The following is a 20,712-nucleotide window of genomic DNA, read 5'->3' on the forward strand; positions in this document are numbered from 1 at the left end:
AGTACCCACCTCCCAAATTAGCATCTCTAATCTCCTCTTGATGATACTCACAAAGTTGTTAGAAGTAAGACCATGTAATTTAAAGCCCCTGTGGGAGATGCAAGATGCTCCATCAAAACTCAATCAATGTAATGTAACAGATTAAATTAATTGAGTAATTAAATCAATTTGTAGCAAAGGACATCTAATGCATCTAAATTACCAATCCAAAACCTTTAAACTTGAAAAATCTCACAATTTTTTTCTTAAATTCAATAAAGATGTAAATCGGGTACACAAAGATTTTCATTGAACTTCTCAAAAATGGAACTGAAACTTCATGCAACTGATTTCTAATGTTTAAAAATAATTCTCAACATGAAATAAATCATATTTAAATATTTCAGCCAACAATAGAAAACATTTGCAACAAATTATCTCTTAAACAAAGATCCAAGCCAAGTCCAAAAATCACATTGCAACACTAAAGACTTAACCTTGAAAACGCACCAAACTTCATACCAAGTTTATTATTTAAAGTCATGTAATTTCCACAGTCCATAATGTTAACAATATTTATTTCTGGATTGCAGTGTGTCAATTTTTTCATCATCAACGTTGTGGATCAAACTTGAACTGAAGAAATGCTCAACAAATCAACATAGTGATAACCTCTGAATTGAGATTATTCAATGTCAATCCTTAAATCTTGGTGCAGCCATGGTCTGATGGGTCCTCAAAGAGAATAAACTAGATCATGCATCAAGAGTATCACAATGGAAGCAACAAAAAAAAAAAGATAAAATGCAAAATCAGATATTCACATCTGTTAGGCCCAATATAGAAAGCTAATGTACTGAGAGGGGAGGGGTGAATCAGTACTCCAAAACTTTTTTTCTGATAATATCCTTACTGTTATGCATAGACAGAATAGTGCAGTAACATAAAATAAAACTATAATCAACAGATAACAATCATACATGATTCACTCCATAACACATATATTTTGGTCACGCAGAAACTCTTGGTTAGAGAGAAAAACTGCGGTGGGGATGGTACCCACAACTTCACTACTGCAATAATAAAAAATGCTCGGTTAGAGCTACATTTAGCTATTTCTGATAGCTTACCCTATTAGGAGTATCAAGATCAGTTAGATCTACCTTACAAAAGGATTTTTACAACACTATATAAGTGTCGCACCTGGTTAAAGGATTTTCAATTTATAGACTTGGTTAGAGTCTTTTACCCTATTAAAGGTTTCTCTTACAACTTCAAAATATTACAATAAAATCATTATAAATATCTGCATCTTTACATCTGAAATGCTAAAGTAGATTCTATGTGCTTTGAATAAGATTACCTAGCTTACAACATACCTCGGTAACTCATAATGAAACTCGGTAAACCCCTTTGTTTACTCTGTTCTTCGACTGTTCACTGATAACCTTCTCGGTGACCTCTCTGTGTCTCTGTAACAATCTTCCTTTATGCATACACACTGTTATCTCATTGCATCTCATATCATGTTTCTAACCCTAGAATCATGCTGTATATATTGATCTCTTACAGCGGTGATTTGATTCATTGCTTCGATCTTACAAAAAGATTCTTCGAATGAATAACTAAACAAAATATCTCATTGGTTAGATTGACCTTGTAATCATACACAATCTCCTAATGCAATTCCCAATGCAAAAACGGTTAGATGTGCCTTGATGTTGTAACACGTTTTCATGTGCATGACCAGGTTCAATGTATCTGGTAAAATGTTTCACTCGATGAATATCAACTCGGTGAGTTAACTTTACCACTCGGTAGCCATGAAACATTACTCGGTAAATAGCTCGGTGAATACTGCATTCTGTGACTACTTTCTTCAGTAACCAACTAGACTGTTCATATTGACTTCTCTGTGTGTACCGACTGCATGATTCGGTAATACTAACTGACTAGAATATAGTATGACTTTGGATATGAAACTAATGGCAATTTGATAAGTAGTAACAATCTACCCTTTTGACATTAGTTGAGATGTTTGACAAAAACTACTTACAAAGTAATAACTCAAAAACTATATACTTGACAAAATGACTATACTTGACATTATGCACAATAGTCAATAAAATAATATATGTAGATATACTCCCCTTATCATTATCCTGTACATAACTCTGAATGTTGCATGATCGGTTCTGTACTATACTTGTGTGCTCTGAATGCTCTGTATATTCTGCTCGGTATACTCCCCTTGTATACAATACTCAAAATTGTTATCAAAATTGTACTACTCTCCAAGTGTAGAATTACTCCCCCTTTGCTGGGCTTTCCTCTATGTAGTAACATAATATTACTCCCCCTTTTTGACAAACATTAAAAACTTAATTTCCATCCGGAGGTGGTAATTGATCAAAAATAGTCTAATACTTGGTCCGGGCGTCAGTGAGGGCGACTGAGAGTGAGTCCTTGAGACTTTCCATAAGGGAGTTTTGTGCTTGAATATCAGATAAGAGTGATATCAAGCCATCAAGAGTGCTTCCCTCTTGTGTAGTTGATAAGCTTGTAGCTCGGTTGAGCTGCTCCTGCACTGATGAGAGATGAGGAAGGAATAATGTTTGAAGGGTCATTATATCCATCCTAATTTTATGCTCTTCATTCCTCAGTTCTAACTGTTGAGCCATGAGCTGTTGTAGCTTTTTGTAAAAATTCTGAACTGAATTAGGCTCAGTGGTCAACTTGGATGAGAGATCGGTGATCTCTTTCTCAATGGCATCAATTTTATTTTTGATGTCTTTAATAAATAAAGAGAATGTACACAATTTCTGGAATAAATAAAGAATGTGCTTGAGTTGAGGGGACAACTCAACAATGAATTTGACAAGTTTTACCTTGCCAACAACAATTGATTTTTGGACTTCCTCTATCATTTTTGTTGTGATCTCTTTATCCTTGAGCTTGCTTAGGTACTCAGAGGCATCAACTCCAGATGTTTCAATCTGATTAAGGAGTTCATCCAATTGAATATGGATGGTTGCATCGGTTGACACTGTTGCTGATGGTAGCATTTCTGTGAGCAGTGTCCTAACCTTTTGAAGTACCTTGTTCTTTTTCTATATGGCCAGTTGCTTCTCCTATTCGGCCTTTGCTTTGCATAGTTCACCGAATTCAGTGAGTGCTTGCCCTTTTAATTTGGAAATGTCTACATTGGGCAACACGATCGGTTTAGATAAGTCAAATTTAAAACCATGCTTTCTCACCTTCTTCTCTTTTCCTTTGGTTTGTGGCACTAAGACAAGTGCTTGTGAGGCTTGCTGACCCTCGGTAGGTTGCTCGGTAGATGCAACACTTTGGTCTGTACCTGTAGTAGTTGCAGTGTCTTTGGGTGGTTCGGTGCTAGGGGTCTCAGATGTAATATTTGCAGTGCTTGTTTGTGCTTGAGACGTTTGATATTGGGTTGTGTCACCTGCAGCTTCAGATTTGTTTCCTTCGGTAGCTTGCTCGGTGTCCTTGGGAGCTTTAGTTGTGACTGGTGGCTTCATCGACGGATAAGGCTGAACTTGTTCTAAGACAAATTCACTAGAGACAAGTTTTGCATAAGTGGTGCCTTCAATCATTTCCAGCTCCGGTGCTGCTTCATCCATTACATCTTCATCAATTTGTATAGTGTCAATTGGGTCTGGACCTTGCTTGGTGACATCTGGATCTTGCTCAGTGACATCAACAATTTCAATTTGAGATTGTTCACCGACATCCTTTTGTTTGAAGATCTCTTGCCACTTGGGTTTAGTCTCATTTTCCACATCAATATATAGCCCATTCATCAATTTTAAGGCTCTTTGTTTCACAAGAAATTTTGAATTGTATGTGGACAAATGCTCCTTGATTTCAGCTACGAACATGTCAGGAAATAGATGGACTAGACTTCTTTCTCTTATTTGTCTCTCCGAATCCATTGCATATTTCCATCTATTGTCAATATGTGAGTAGAGTTCACTCGGAAGTGACTTTGCTAGTTCTAACGGTGCTAACTGAAACTTCAAAAGTGTACATATGACAGCTTCTTCAATCTGTCGTTTCTCATCATTATTCCTAGACTCATACTTAACATATCTGAATCTTGCAAATCCACCGTATTCTTTGAGATTGGCACAAAAGTTTTCAACACTGTGAATGTTTACCTTTTTGCTTTTCACAACCTGGAATTTGTTTGCATCATCAGACTCTGTATCACTTGACTCTTTTGCCAAAATGAGTCTCCGAGTAGATTTCTTGTAAGTCTTAGTTACCTTAGGAATGACAACAGTCTTTTGTTTCTTGCTCGGTGATGCAGCTGATGCTCTGGTGTTGGGTCTCTTTGTTGGTGGAGTCGGTAGGGCCTTTGTCATGTCTTGTTTCTTTCTTTTTAGAACTTTTCTCTTGGGCAACTTTGTGCTCAATGTTATTGCAGCCTCCTGTGCTTTTGATTCTTCCTCGGTTATGGCAAGATTGCCTTTGATAGGTGTAGAGGAGGATTCTTCTCCGAATTTCTCAGATAAAGCCTTTATCATCTTTGTAGCTTTCCTTGTAGCCTTAGGAACTATAATGCTCATTTTTACTTTCTCCTTCACCTCTTCATAGGTTCCATACCTTAGTTCAGTTGCATGCCTTGGCAATGATAGATAGGCATCAATTTGTTGCTGTGTGATATCATAATCAATTTCATAACCCATTGGTTGCAACGATTGAATCCTCGGTTCAATAGCATTTACATAGCAATAATCAGTGTCGACTTCAAAACATATATTGTCCTTGTATTTTTTGACCAGCTGTGGTGGGATCCTGTACCTGTTGTGCATTTTCTCTTGGAATTTGCTAAAGTAATCATCCATGATATTATTGAAGTTATCTCCTAACTTCTTGATGTATTCATTGATCTGATGGGTGATAGGTCGGTGTAGCTCCCATACTACTTTACTGACTGAGGGAAAGAACTTCTCAAAATAGAAAAACATATAGACAAGTAGTGAACCGAACTTTAGTGTGTTTGCCGAGTTGTTCTTCTTCGGCTTCCTTATTATGTTCAGGTTCTCAAATAAGTTCTTTAGTAGCACTTGACATAAGTCTACTTTCATTCTCTTCTTTACTATTTTGTAGGCCAGGTCCATTGCAGCACATGGTACACTGTTTTCCCTTGCAGATTGGAAGAAACAGTAACCAATAACTCTAATTGCAAATTTTAGTTCAGCATCAGTGACATTATTCAATTTTAGTCCTCGGTAATCAGATTCCACTCTAGTTAGACTGATTAGCTCCTTTTGTGATATCATTTTTTGTGCACGAGCATGATTGTAGATGGGATATTCGGTGATCAGGTGAATGACTTCCTTCGTGATCTTGAACGGTTGCTCTTGTAGCCACATGAAATCATCATGTACTCCGCTCAATACAAACTTAACCCATTGGGGTTTGAACACATGAGGATAGACTAGGGCTTCAGTTAATCCCTTGATTCTAATATGCTCAAATTTATTATCCAGTTTGCCATCAGTGCACAGTTCATCATATGTGTCACTAATCTCTACATGACCAAGTTCCTCAACATGGCATTTGGTAAAGAATCTGACATCTTCTACCAACAAGACTCGATCCGGGATGAGTGAAAATGCAGTTTTATCATCCGGTTCTGAGGCAACTTTAGGAGTTAGGGAATATTTCAGCGAGGGCTTCTCCACATTTTGGACAACTACAGGGTCTTGGATCTTGGGCGCCATGGTAGATTTCGGGTAAGATTCGACAATTTATCCTTTAGGGTTTACAAGTGACTGACTCTTCCCACTCGGTAGACACTAGCAATTTGACTATATCGGAAACCAGCTAAACAGTGTGAATAGATTGACGTAAATACCTCAAAATTCGCTTTGAATGAAGTTTGATCGCTTTGATTCGCTCTGCTCTACTTCTTGAAAACTTGGGTGAATGAAAATGACTGCGAAAACATTTTTAAGTACTCAAAAATACCTTATCGGGCTCTGTGCAAGTTAGGTCAAGATATTAAATGCACTCGGTTCACCTTTTGCTGATTTACTCCATTTTCTGTTTTCACCGAGTACCCGACTTTGCTTTATTAACCGACTTGATAGGTTTCCTGTATAGTATATAAACTGACTAATTGCATTTTAACTATGCAGATTTTGAATTTTGTACATAATAGAATAGGAACTGTTATGATTCAACTTTTAAAGAATGCAGTCCCTTCATACCTTTTCTCGACTAATTTGAAGTAGGTTCACCTAACTCGGTAGGTAAGGTGCTTTCTTCATCAGACATAATTTCTTTCTTTTTCCAAATCATCTTGAATTTTTCTTTTATAGCTTCAGTGTCTCTTCTCGGTTGATCTCTGCAATCTCCAGCTAAATGTCTAGCTTTGTGACAATGAAAACATGCCATACCAGGATTTCTCCATGATCTCCAGTTGTTCATTCCAAATCTTATAAAACAGTTGGCACTCATATGTCCATATCTTCCACAACATTCGCACCATATCCTTGTATTGTAATCCCATGGTACTGCTGCATATTGTCGGTAAGGATCTGTGTGAGTTCGGTAACCTCCAGTGTTTGCTCGGGGTGGATACTTCATGTAGTTATTTTGCTTAAACCAGCACTTCTCGGTACTATGTCCATATCTATTGCAGTTTTTACAAAACCCTTTGAATTTTGCCTTCTGATAGTTGTTAAGAGACTTTGTCCTACATTGATTAGGTGTGTGACCATATTTATTGCAATTATAACAATATCCATTGGACTTAGAGATATTCAGTTGCTTACCTTATCTGATCTGGCATATGTTGGTAGTATGACCTTGATTTCCATAGTAGTAGCAAATAGGCTTCTTCCTTTTGATGTTATTCCTTTTTCCAGCTTGTTTTGATGATTCTCCTCTCTCGGTAGTATGAATTCCTTTCTCGGTAGAGTCTTTTCCTTTGTAACCGAGTCCTCCATCTTTGTAGAGTCTTCTTGTATTCAGTTGCTCATCCAACATCTTTGATGCTTCATAACTTTTCTCCAATGATTCTTTGGATTTCTTTTTTGTTTTAAGTTCACCAGTCAACCTTGATACTTCAAGTTTCAATGATTGATTTTCATCATTCTTCAGAATTGCTTCATGATGTGCATAACCTAGTTGATCTGTCATATTTTGTTGAATACCAGTTAACCTTATGATTTCATCATCCTTATCAGATACTAGAGCTTCAAGTTGTTGTTTCTCTCTTTGTAGATTTTTTGCTTTATCCTCAGCTATCCTCAATGCATCTAGATTTTCAGTCATTTGTGTACTGAAATGTTCATGTTCTCTTTTCATTGCTTTTAGTTGATCAACCAATGCTTTGTTCTTTTCTTTCAACATTCCAATCATTTCTTCAGTTTCTTTAGATATACTATTCTTAGATGATGTCTCAATTTCTTCCACTAGCTCTTGAGAATCCTGCAAGTCATTAGATAATCTTCTCCTTCCTGAGATTTTTGCATTTGCCTCTGCATGTTTGCAATCACTTGATTTGCATTATCTAGCTCTTCTTGAAGATGCACAATCCTCCGAGATTGTTTGTAGCCTTCCATTGCTAAGATCTTTCTCTTTAGGTAGTTAAACCCTTTTCCAAGATTGCAGCTTTGATACCAATTGTTAGGCCCAATATAGAAAGCTAATGTACTGAGAGGGGAGGGGTGAATTAGTACTCCAAAACTTTTTTTCTGATAATATCCTTACTGTTATGCATAGACAGAATAGTGCAGTAACACAAAATAAACTATAATCAACAGATAACAATCATACATGATTCACTCCCTAACACATATATTTTGGTCACACAGAAACTCTTGGTTAGAGAGAAAAACTGCGGTGGGGATGACACCCACAACTTCACTACTGCAATAATAAAGAATGCTCGGTTAGAGCTACATTTAGCTATTTCTGATAGCTTACCCTGTTAGGAGTGTCAAGACCAGTTAGATCTACTTTACAAAAGGATTTTTACAACACTATATAAGTGTAGCACTTGGTTAAAGGATTTACAATTTATAGACTTGGTTAGAGTCTTTTACCCTGTTAAAGGTTTCTCTTACAACTTCAAAATATTACAATAAAATCATTACAAATATCTGCATCTTTACATCTGAAATGCTAAAGTAGAATCTATGTGCTCTAAATAAGATTACCTAGCTGATAGCATACCTCGGTAACCCATAATGAAACCTGGTAAACCCCTTTGTTTACTCTGTTCTTTGACTGTTCACTGATAACCTTCTCGGTGACCTCTCTGTGTCTCTGTAATAGTCTTCCTTTATGCATACACATTGTTATCTCATTGCATCTCATATCATGTTTCTAACCCTAGAATCATGCTGTATATATAGATCTCTTATAGCGGTGATCTGATTCATTGCTTCGATCTTACAAAAAGATTCTTCGAATGAATAACTAAACAAAATATCTCATTGGTTAGATTGACCTTGTAATCATACACAATCTCCTAATGCAATTCCCAATGCAAAAATGGTTAGATGTGCCTTGATGTTGTAACACGTTTTCATGTGCATGACCAGGTTCAATGTATCTGGCAAAACGTTTCACTCAGTGAATATCAACTCGGTGAGTTAACTTTACCACTCGGTAGCCATGAAACTTTACTCGGTAAACAACTCGGTGAATACTGCGTTCTGTGACTGCTTTCTTCAGTAACCGACTAGGCTGTTCATACCTACTTCTCTGTGTGTACCGACTGCATGAGTCGGTAATACTAACCGACTAGAATATAGTATAACTTGGGATATGAAACTAATGGAAATTTGATAAGTAGTAACAACATCATCATATTATTATCATAGAACATTTGGTAATCATCCAGTTACATGCGGACTAACATGCCCAGTTACAGACTACATGCCAGATTACAATACATCTGAACCTCCAAGAGGCATCCAAATTACAATTCTAGAGTCTAGATACTCATAAACTTCGAACTACTTCCTAAGGATCACATATAATCATATATACTCTCCGGAACACATCCGGGTCGACCACAAAATATTACATTTACCAAGAAAGGAAAATGAAACGTGTAAATAGGTCACCCCCAAGAGTGAAAAGAAATCCTCTGGAAATGAGCAACCAAGAAGTGCAAATCGAAGAGAAGGTTGACCAAGAACAAAGGGACATCGAGCAAGACACCAAATAGATCCGCAAGTGAAGAAATTGCTCTGCATGAGAAGAAATCAGCAACTAGTCGTTAAACTTAAAAACTGCATCGAAAATCAAGAACAACCAAACCGGAAGCAACAACTCTTCGAAAAAGAATCCGAATGAACTGAGAATTTGGAATGATGAAAAAAAGCAAGCCTGGAAACCAAAAATTTGATTTGCAACTAAACAAAATCAGCTACCAGAACACACTGAAGGAAAACATAGAAAACTGCTACTAGAACTGCACAAGAACAAAACTAAGGAAACATTTTTTTTGGTTGATGCAAGATTGCTCATAGAACGGGGATGCCCTTGCATCAAATCCCATCTTAGGTCACTTATAATCCTCTGATTCTTGTCCTTAGATCACCCAAAAACCTTTAAACTCTCATTCTACAATGGGACAATGAGAACTTACTATTTTTAGTAAGTAGCTAATTTTGGAACAAATTAAAAAAGGGACATGAAAATGAACCACCTCGTCCAAGTCTAGGTTGAATTAATTCCAAATATAATAATGAACCAAGGCCTTGGAGAGCTCCTTATCACTCCCTAGCATTAACAATTTTTTAGCTAAACATCAAAGAAACTTTAGAATTTACTTAGTTTTTGGTGGCCCATCAATAAAATTATTCCCTAGGATCTCAATTATAGTCTCTAACACTTCATCTTCTTGAAAAAAGATGACATTTCTTAGCCTCAAAGCTACGATCTTATTATAGAATACCATCTCTCTCATAGTAATGCAGAGTTGTAAAGAGTACTATTAAAATTTAATTTTCCATGTATCAAGTTTAAACAAAGATCGTTTGATTTGGTAGTGATTACTCACAAAACGAGTTGAATAGGGAACTCCATTCATGAACAAGAAGATCATATTAATTTTAAATTTATAGATATTTTAAAATTAATTAAAATTTTTTGTATAAGCAATTAGTAGGGTTTAAGAACTAAACTTGAACATCTAAGATCATAATAATTTTAAATCTATAGATATTTTTAAATTATTTTTAATTTTATATCTATAGATTATTCTTAAAAAATGTCTTCTAAAATATTTTTAATAATTTATTACTATGGTGCATTCTCATTTCTCTCTTCCCTCCTTAGCTAAAGAACTATATTTTGATGTAAAAGAAATCATTTAATATTGTAGTCTTAAAAATGAGAGCATGCTTTTGCTTTATTGGTCAAAAATAGGCATAATTATCACCAATGTAGGACCTCTCACATAATGGTTAAAGAACATTTACTTGCTTTTTTATGGAAAGAATAGTTATAATAATTCAAAATGCTTTAAGGAATTAAAAAATATTCGAAATAGAAAGTCACTAAAACTAATTCTAATAATAATAATAATAAAGTACTACTAAACCTAATGCTAATAGAGACAATAAATATCTAGCAAGAAGAACAATTTCTTGTAATTCAATTAGACCACTTGAATGAATTATCGACTCTAATGTAATTATAGAAGGTTTAGAAAATATAGGGCCTTTTAAATCTACTTGCATTGACAATGTATAGCCAAGAAAATCTAGAGGAACCCTTTCTTAAAGGTCAAATATGGAGGGCAGCTAAAATATTGCCCTTTATACGTAATAAATTATTGGGATCCATAGAAAATCCATCTATTAATAAAAATAAGTATGTACTTACATTTATTTTTGATAAGGATAAAAAAGGGAATTGAAAGTGCTTGGACCCTTTTATAGAGTATTCAATAAGTAAACAACTTGAGTACCATGAGATTGTTAATCTTAGCTAGGAGCACATATTGAGTGAGATGATTAAAATGTGTAGGAAGGGGTACATATATAGGAGATATATTCTACCTACCACCCTACCTACGATGTCACATAGTCAAGCCACCTAAGAAACCACCTAAGTAGGATTAACGCACAAACATAGACATGGTAATTATAAAAATAGTAGGAAGAGCAATAAACAAAGTAACACAAAATCACATAGTAGAGGAAACACTAAAAATACTCAATATGTGTTTAAAAAACCCTTCATAGTGCCAAGATCATACTCTTATACTACTTGTTATGAAATAACGTGCACAAGAGATAATATAGTAGGAAATATACTGTAAATACAATAATATGCCACTCTAAGGGTGTAGCTTTCTAATCTAGTTTGAAGGGGATACCTCTAATAGTCTTAAAAAATAACACAATACTTAAGATGATGATAATAACTAACCTATAACTTCTACATATCGCATACTTATGCCCCTAGATACTACCTAGACCAACTTTGATACTTAATTATGACTCTTAGGATGACCAAAATACATATATAGGATTATAATTATTATTATGTAACTTATTTAAGAGTTGAGGTAGCCACAAGATAACTAATCATAACACAATATTGTACTATATCCTTAGGGACACAATATTCTCGCCCTTTTTACAAAAGTATTGCCTTCAATGCTAACTTTTTCTTTTTCTTCTTCATCTCCTTTTTTGTTTTTGTTTCTTGTTTTTCTTCTTGTTCTTTTGCTTATTTTTTTCACTACTCATTGTGAAGAATATCTAGAAAAATAATTTTGCAATAAATCACACAAATAAAGTTCAAATACTCTATTTTTTTGTAACTTATCAATGCCTGGGTTGCAATTACTATAATTTTTTTCAAGAAAATAGCTAATGTTCAGTCTTGAGAGCATTTTTTTAGAAACCATAATTATATAATAAATCACTTAATTCTACTCCAATTACTTTAAATTTTTTTACCATACTCTTCAATGTGGCCCTCTAAAATTGAAAAACAAATACCTTACCTTCACAATGAGAAAATCATGCTTTGATACCACTTGATATGAAATAACTTGCACAATAGAGAATATAATAATAAATATGCTACAAATACTTGATTATAATATGTCACTTTAGTGTGCTTTGAGTGGGTAACTTCCTAACCCACTTCAAGGGGGATACCTCCAATTGTCTTCAACAAGAACACAATAATTAGCATGATGGTGATAACTAATGTATACTTTTTATATATCATGCTTGTACCTTGGATATCACCTAGGTCAACTTAGATACTTAGGCATAACTCCTAGAATGACCACACACACACACACACACACACACACACACACACACACACACACACATATCTGTGTGTGTGTACATATATATACATATATACATACATATATACATATACATATACATATACATATACATATACATATACATATGTACATATATACATATATGTATGTATATATGTATATATATGTACACACACACACAAACACATTTGGGTAAGTGCTATCAAGTATGGGGATAGTGCCCTATATTACTTATAAAAAGAGTACATATAGAAAATATATAATGCCGATACAAACAAAATGGCATTACAAGATCCCAAAAGCCAAGCTTCCTACTAATAATTGCCATGCATGGCCTGTAAAATAGAAGATGTAAATTCACCAACGTTGATGACATTGTTGGTTGATTGGTCAGACAACCAGCAGTCATTGAAGCGGGTAACCCTGTGGAAGGGTTCCATGTTGCCATTCCTTACTGCACATCGGAAAACCTCCCAAGCATTCTCACTGAAGATTCTCATTCTTTCACGCTCTGCCGCCTTCTCCAGATACCTCTCCATAGCACGATTGTGTCTATCATTATCTGAATCCTCCCCATCCTCCTCTATCAACCCATCTTCCGAGCTGTCCGAGGGTAGGAAGCGTTCCGGCTGGAAATAGACCCTAAGGATGCTCAACCTATGGTCTGTAGGTAAGCTCAGAATGCAATTGGCCACTTCATCCGCCACCAAAGGTTTAACAAAACCTTCAAGTAGCCCAACCATCATTTCGCATGAATCCAAAACATCCACCACCGGGAGTAACGTAGCCTCGAAGATCTTCAAATCAAACCAATGCGTCTGGTGGTTGAGGACCACACCAACCAGTCCCACCATGGCATCATAAACAACATCCATTGTATAGAACAAATTCTGCAGTTGTCCACGCAGATCCTCCTCACAGTTAACACACGATATGTTACCAAAATAGGCCATTTTATGCATGGATCACTCTCAGAAGGAGGCAGTTTGAGTATGGTAGCAGACAAAGAGAGACCCCATAAATAACAAACCCATCCAAATCTAGAAACTTCATCAAGTCCGCACCATCCTCAATGAGGATTAGAGAGTCTGTCATGTATCCAAAAAATCTAAAAGTGTCAGAATTGTCTACAGTTCTACTATACTTCCGGTCCACATGTCTTTAGCTCCATCGGTCCTTATGGGTGCAAAGTTCGAAATAGGAACCCGTATCCCATCAATCGAACAAGGCATGCCAAAAAATCCGAGTCTGTCAAAGATACCTTGATAAACATGACTGAATTTGATTAGATCTCAGACTGCATCCGTGGCAGAACATTCATAAAATGTAACAGAACAATGAGGGATGACAATTCCCATATTGGCTACACAGTCCGCCACCCGGTTTCCCTCTCTCTATACATGTGAACAATTTCATAAGAGCCTATATCATTGAGGAGTCGAGATACGCATGGGATCCATTTATTTAATTTCCTACTCTGAAAACCACCTTTGATTATCCCTTGTATTACAATTAAGGAATCCCCTTCTATGATTAAATTGGACATTTTATTAGTCACACAAAGTTTAAGGCCTTCCATGAGGGCACGAATTTCAGTGTCATTATTTGTAGCCTCCCTGATGACCCCATAAATTCCTAAGATTAAATTACCTTCACTTTTATGTACCACTGCACCAAATCCAGAAACCCTCGGATTGCCTCTACATGCCCCATCAAAATTCAAATTCAACCAACCAACTGGTGGTGCCTTCCATCTTACGTGTTTTCTATTGCCTTTCTTATTGAAGAGCTTGGGCAACTGAGAAGGGGTGATGAAGAGCCAATTCTTCTCCATACTTCTATCCCATTCACTATAGTGTTGGATCTACTTTTTCTGCTTCCCATTGATCATTTCTTCAATTGACACTTTAATACACTCGATGAGTCTGTCCATTGGTAGACATTTTTCTTTAAAAATTCTTCTGTTCCTTTCCTTCCAGATATGCCAAAAAATCATTGAAGGGCCTGTAGTCCAAATGTCACTCCACATTGATGATCTTTTAGAAGGCCACGAGGTGAGGAAATATTTTAGCTTCAAGTTCCTAACAGTAGTGTAGTTTATTTTGTCAAAAAACCAGTTCCAGCAGGCCTCTACCATTGGGCATGTAAATAGCAGATGGTTAGCAGTTTCTTCCACACTTTTACATAAGACACATATGCTTGGGCGAGAGATGCCAATCAGTTTGAGCCTATCCCTTGTGAGGATTCTGTTATGTAGAGCGATCTAGAGAAAGGCGCCAGCTTTGGGGAGAAGTCTATTGTGCCAGCACAACCTATATGGCCAATCAGTGTACGAACCTTTAGCCCTTTGTGCCTCATATCCCAATTTAACACTGTACTCACCTGACTTCGATCCGCACCAGAAGATACTGTCTTCTACATTGGAAACTGGAATATGTCTTTTGCTTAGTATGTTTCTCAGTTGGTCGCAGATCTTCTGACAGCCAATATCCACCTGTTTCCAAATTCTGATATTTCCATTAGAGGAATCTGTGTCAAAGTAGTCACAAACATAGGATCTGTACTGAGCTTCAATTGTATTAATCCATTCTTGGTCGATTATTAATTCATTTAATGCTGGTTCTCCCTCCCATGAGTCCACCCAAAATTTTGCTTTGGACCCACTACCGATATGCCAAGAGATGTGGTCCGTAATAACTGATCTGCAATCCCATAAAAAGTTCCATGTTGCAAATCCTCTGTTTGCATTCGCCACTATGAGGATTCTATCTGATCGGTCTGTGTCAAGATACTTTTTTTGAAAGATTTTGCACTAGAGTTTTTGAGGTTCCTGATACATTTTCCAAGAAAGTTTTGCACCCAGGGCAATGTTTTGGAGATCCATTTTCCTCAGTCCTGCCCCACTCGATTCTTTGTGAAAACACATCATTTCCCAGTTGATGAGGGGAATTCTGCTACCAACTTTCACCCCTTCCCATACAAATTTTCTCAACATGTTATCTAAATTCCTCCCAATCGCTTGTGGCAAACTAAAGTAAGACATGCTATAGATTGGAATAGCGGAAAGAACAGATCGAATCATTGTTAGACGCCCAACCTATGTTAACCATCTGTTCTTCCATTGTGATGACTTAGCCTCGCAGGATTGTTTCACATCATCCCAAGTATGAGTTTGGCGGTAGCCCTTGTTGATTTTAATGCCCAAGTAGTTCATAGGAAGTTCCTCTATTTTGATCCTCATGAGTCCCGAGATTCTTAACTGCATTTGTCTACAGGTGTTTAAAAGGTATAGTTGTGACTTATCTCTATTCATTACTTGGCCCGAGATTTCCGAATACTGATCCAAAGTTTCCAATATACACGTAGCTTCTGCCAAGGAGGCCTCTCCGAATACCACAATGTTGTCCGCAAATTGTGAGTGTGTGATGGCATTTAACTGGTCATGAATATAGATGCCTTTCCAATCCCCTTGCAAATGTTTTTTCTGAATTAATCTCCCCAGGACTTCTGCCATTATGACAAAAATTGAATGGGAAAGGGGGTCACCTTGTTGCAGCCCGTTTGTGGCAGGAAAACAACCATAGACACTACCATTAACTAAAAGAGAGAAATTGACCAAAGAGATACAAAACTTAATGCAAGCAATCCATTGAGGAGGAAATCGGAATTTTTCAAGGACACATAGAAGAAACTGCGATACCACCCGATGATATGCTTTTTCCACATCAAGCTTAATTGCCATTCCTCTGATCTTCTCTTTATGCATGGAGTGTATGACTTTAGAAACTAGAATTATACTGTCAGCTATCTCCCTTCCCAGGGTGAATCCATTTTGGTGCTCCGAAATTAGTTTGGGGAGCAAAACTTTAAGTCTCTCTGCCATAGCTTTGGAAATGATCTTATACAATGTGTTGCATAGATATATCGGCCAAAAATACTTCATAGTGGGGCACTCTTCTTTTTTGGGAATTAGGCAAATCAAGGTATGATTTATTTCCTTGACAAATTTCCCACATTTCCTGAAATCATCGACCACCCTCCATATATCTTCTCCCAAAAAATCCCAACATTTTAAAAATAAATCAACATTTATCCTGTCTGGACTTGGCACCTTGTTTGGATGCAGCGCAAAGGTGGCAGATTTTACCTCATCTAAGGTAAAAGGGGCAGTCAACATCTTTCTATCATCTTCTAAAGTGATCGGGTGAATAATATCATCAAGAATTGGGAAGGAAGTGGTCGCATCCGCCTGACTGTCTCCCAAAAGCCTCTTGAAGTAATCTAATGCAACTTGATCTATTTCCTTAGAAGTATGGACCCAAGAGTCATTTTTGTCTTTGATCGAGCAGATTTCGTTGGCGCTTTTTCTTGATTTTGTAGAAGCATGGAAAAATTTAGTGTTCATATCTCCCTCTGCAATCTAATGCTCCTGTGACTTATCCCTCCCGTACAGTTCTTCTCTTTTTAGAATCTCAGAATACTGTATCTTGAGGGTTTTTTTAGCTTCGAATTCCACATTTGTCATTCCTCGGGCCATCACTTGTGTGTTAACTACTTCCAATTCTGCTTCTATTCTATCTTTCTCAGCGAAGACATTTTTGAAGGTGGTTTCGTTCCAGTCCTTTAATCTCCTTTTGACATATTGTATTCTTTTAGTGAATTTGAAGCTCGAGGATCCAGAGAAAACATTACTTTCAATCCACCAATTTTTGAGATGGTTGATGAGGTAAGGGTCCTGCCACCACATACTTAGGAACTTGAAATAATTCTTATACTCCTCAGTGTCTTGACTAATAGTTAATGATATGGGATAATGATCTGATCTGCTTTGGGGTTCGATTGCAGAAGAGATGGAGTGGTGGCTTAACATCCACCACTCCCCCACAAAGAACCTATCCAACCTTTCAACGATGTTCGCAAAATCTCTCCTTCGGTTATTCTAAGTAAATGTCCCATTCTTAGGGATGATATCAACTACTTTACAATTGGTTACAAATTCCTGAAAATCTTCTAAAACCTTAGAGGGCTTCCTTAGTCCTCCCCTTTTGTCATCAAGACTAAGAATAGCATTGAAATCCCCCTCCATTACAACTTTCCCAAGATCCAACGTAAGAGCCAACTCAGTCACCTCACTCCATACCCTACGCTTGTCCTCTGTTTGATTGGCCCATAGATGTTGAACAGAGGGAAACACAAGTTTGACTTTTTACACTTGATAGTACACGCAATCCAAAACTCATGTGAAACAATAGGACTCACCTTAATGTATGACGGATTCCAAAGGATCCCTAGCCTGCCTGTCGAGCCTCTTGCCTCATGAAACATGCCATCCCAGTTAAAGATTTAAAAAAAAAATATCTAGAGCCTTCTCTAGATTTAACTTAGTCTCTTGCATGTATATGTATATGTATATATGTATAAATTTATATATATATGTATATGTATATGTATATGTATATATGCAAGAGACTATATATATATATATATACATACACATACATATACATATATACACACACACACATATATATATACATACATATATATATTTATACATACATATATGTATGTATATATATACATACATATATATACATACATATATGTATGTATATATATACAAACACACACACACACACAAATATATATACATATACATACATATATGTATGTATATATGTATACATTACATATACATATACATATACATACACATGCATACATACATATACACACATATATATACATATGTATGTATACATATATATAATATGTATGTACATATACATACATATACATATGTATATATGTATGTATGCATATGTATATGTATGTGTATGTATATGTATATGTATATATGTATATGTATATATGTACATATACATATATATGTACATATACATATATATGTACATACATATATATGTACATACATACACATATACATATATATGTATATGTATATGTATATGTATATGTGTATGTGTATGTATATGTATATGTATATATGTATATGTATATATGTACATATACATATATATGTACATACATACACATATACATATATATGTATATGTATATATGTATATATGTATGTATATGTACATATATACATACACATACACATACACATACATATACATGTACATGTACATGTACACACACACACATATACATATACATATGCATATACATATACATATATAGATATAGATATAAATATAGATATAGATATAGATATGTATGTATGCATATATATATACATACATATGTATATATGTATATACATATATACATATGTATGTATATATATATACATATGTATATATGTATATACATATATACATATGTATATATATATATATACATACATATGTATATATGTATTTATATATACATATGTATATGTATGCATATACATATATATGATATATGTATATACATATACATATAAATGTAATGCCCCGCCATGAAACCTCGAAGGGATAAAGCTAAAACACAAGGATATAGTGCAAATATTTAAAAAAAAAAGTTAAAACAACAAAAAGATACAATGAGTTAACATTAAGCTCAGATTACACAACAAAAGACTTAACTAACACCTAAAGGGTTTCCCAACGTGATTACTTGATTCAACACCTAATTCAACTCACGCTAATTAATCCAATTAAGTTGATTAACTTAATGACATTATTATACTAAAACAATGGCTAAATTTATCCGATAGGTTAAAAATATAGATAACATGATTAAGTTCATCCATTACAATTTAACCATACATTACATCCAATCTTACATTAAAGCATATGCCATGCATCTAATTTCCATGCATACTTTAATTGCATTAAAAACTAATGAATACTTTCAATTATGCTAATCTACATGCTTCATGATCCATATTAATGCATTTAATAACTTCATGCATATATTTAAGATTAATATCATCTAATCCACATTATACATTTTAACCATAATGCCATCAATACATGCAAAATAAAAAAAGGAACCAGATGAACACAAACACCACATAGCACCAAATTGATATCGAAGTTCACCCCTAATGGGCTACATCTCCAGGTCTGCTCAACTGCAAGACCCCTCTGATAAATAATAGGGTGAAGAATACATAAGGTTCACATCCATTAAAACCTGCCAAAAAGGCGTACATAAACAAATAATACATATGACCACATCGGTCAAAAGATACATGAATGATCCCAGAAGAAGGAAAATGATCCATCTGAAACATGATAAGAAGAAAATACAAAAGAACAACTGGAGCACCCGCAAAACTAAGTCCTCGCAGCCCATCATAAGCAACCCATGGTCTAACATGAAATTTAGGTACTCTCAAAGGCATAAACGACTAGATATGACTCCACAATAGTACTCCTAGAAAAGACAACACCGACTAAACACTAGTGAACATAAGGGACGAGTGTCATCACATAGCTTGGTATGGTTACCCTGGAAGGTCTCCATATGTGCCGACCCCATCTACTGGGTTACCTTGGCAACCTTTCCCGAACCTCTGGCCATACAAGTCTCATGTGGACCCAACACATCCTTTTGTGAAGACAAGGTTGTTGGTTTGCCATTTCAGGCCTTCTCACTGCATTTCGAGTCTATACTAGTACTCATCCCATGCGTGAGGCACAATTATCTTACTTAGTGTTTTTATCTACTAAACTTTCTACTAAACTATTTGGTTATCACTTATTTAGACACACTTCTGATGGGTTACCGTGCTACCACTTTGGGCGTGGCCCCCACGCGAAAGCAACTCTCCCTTATGACACTAAACCACAATCAAATGAAGCTCCAAAAACCAAGGTATACACAAGGACTAGTTTATGGAGTTCAATACGGTAGGAATACCCACTTGACCAAACAAGTCCTCACACGAAGTGCACTGACTGACGGTTCTCTAACTAGAGACATGACCAACTACAGTCAACCACATAGCAACATCCATCACTCGCATAAAGGACATGACCATATACAAAACCATCACATGAAAACAATCAATACTAGAGATCAAGGACATAACCAGTTACAAAATAACCATATGACAATATCCAACACTCACAATCAAGAACTTGCCATTTCTTAATCAAATGCGAATACAAGAAATTAAACACACATAGGCATAAATCTTGTAAAGATAGTCATTTTTCCATATCCCTTAAACATTACAATCGATCTAGTTTCCTAATAGATCTAAATTTGATTGCGATTTGTCTACCTCGTTAAGGTACATGTCACCCATGGTTTACTAACTCACTATAATTCAATTTACATCATAAAATGATATAAATACTTCACAATGAATTTTCAAACCAAAATCACATTAATATAATTATATTTATATGCAAAACATGCAAAGATATAATTAAATATATATTAATTAACTAAAATTTGAT

Source organism: Cryptomeria japonica, chromosome 7 (assembly GCF_030272615.1).
Source record: "Cryptomeria japonica chromosome 7, Sugi_1.0, whole genome shotgun sequence".
NCBI lineage: Eukaryota > Viridiplantae > Streptophyta > Pinopsida > Cupressales > Cupressaceae > Cryptomeria > Cryptomeria japonica.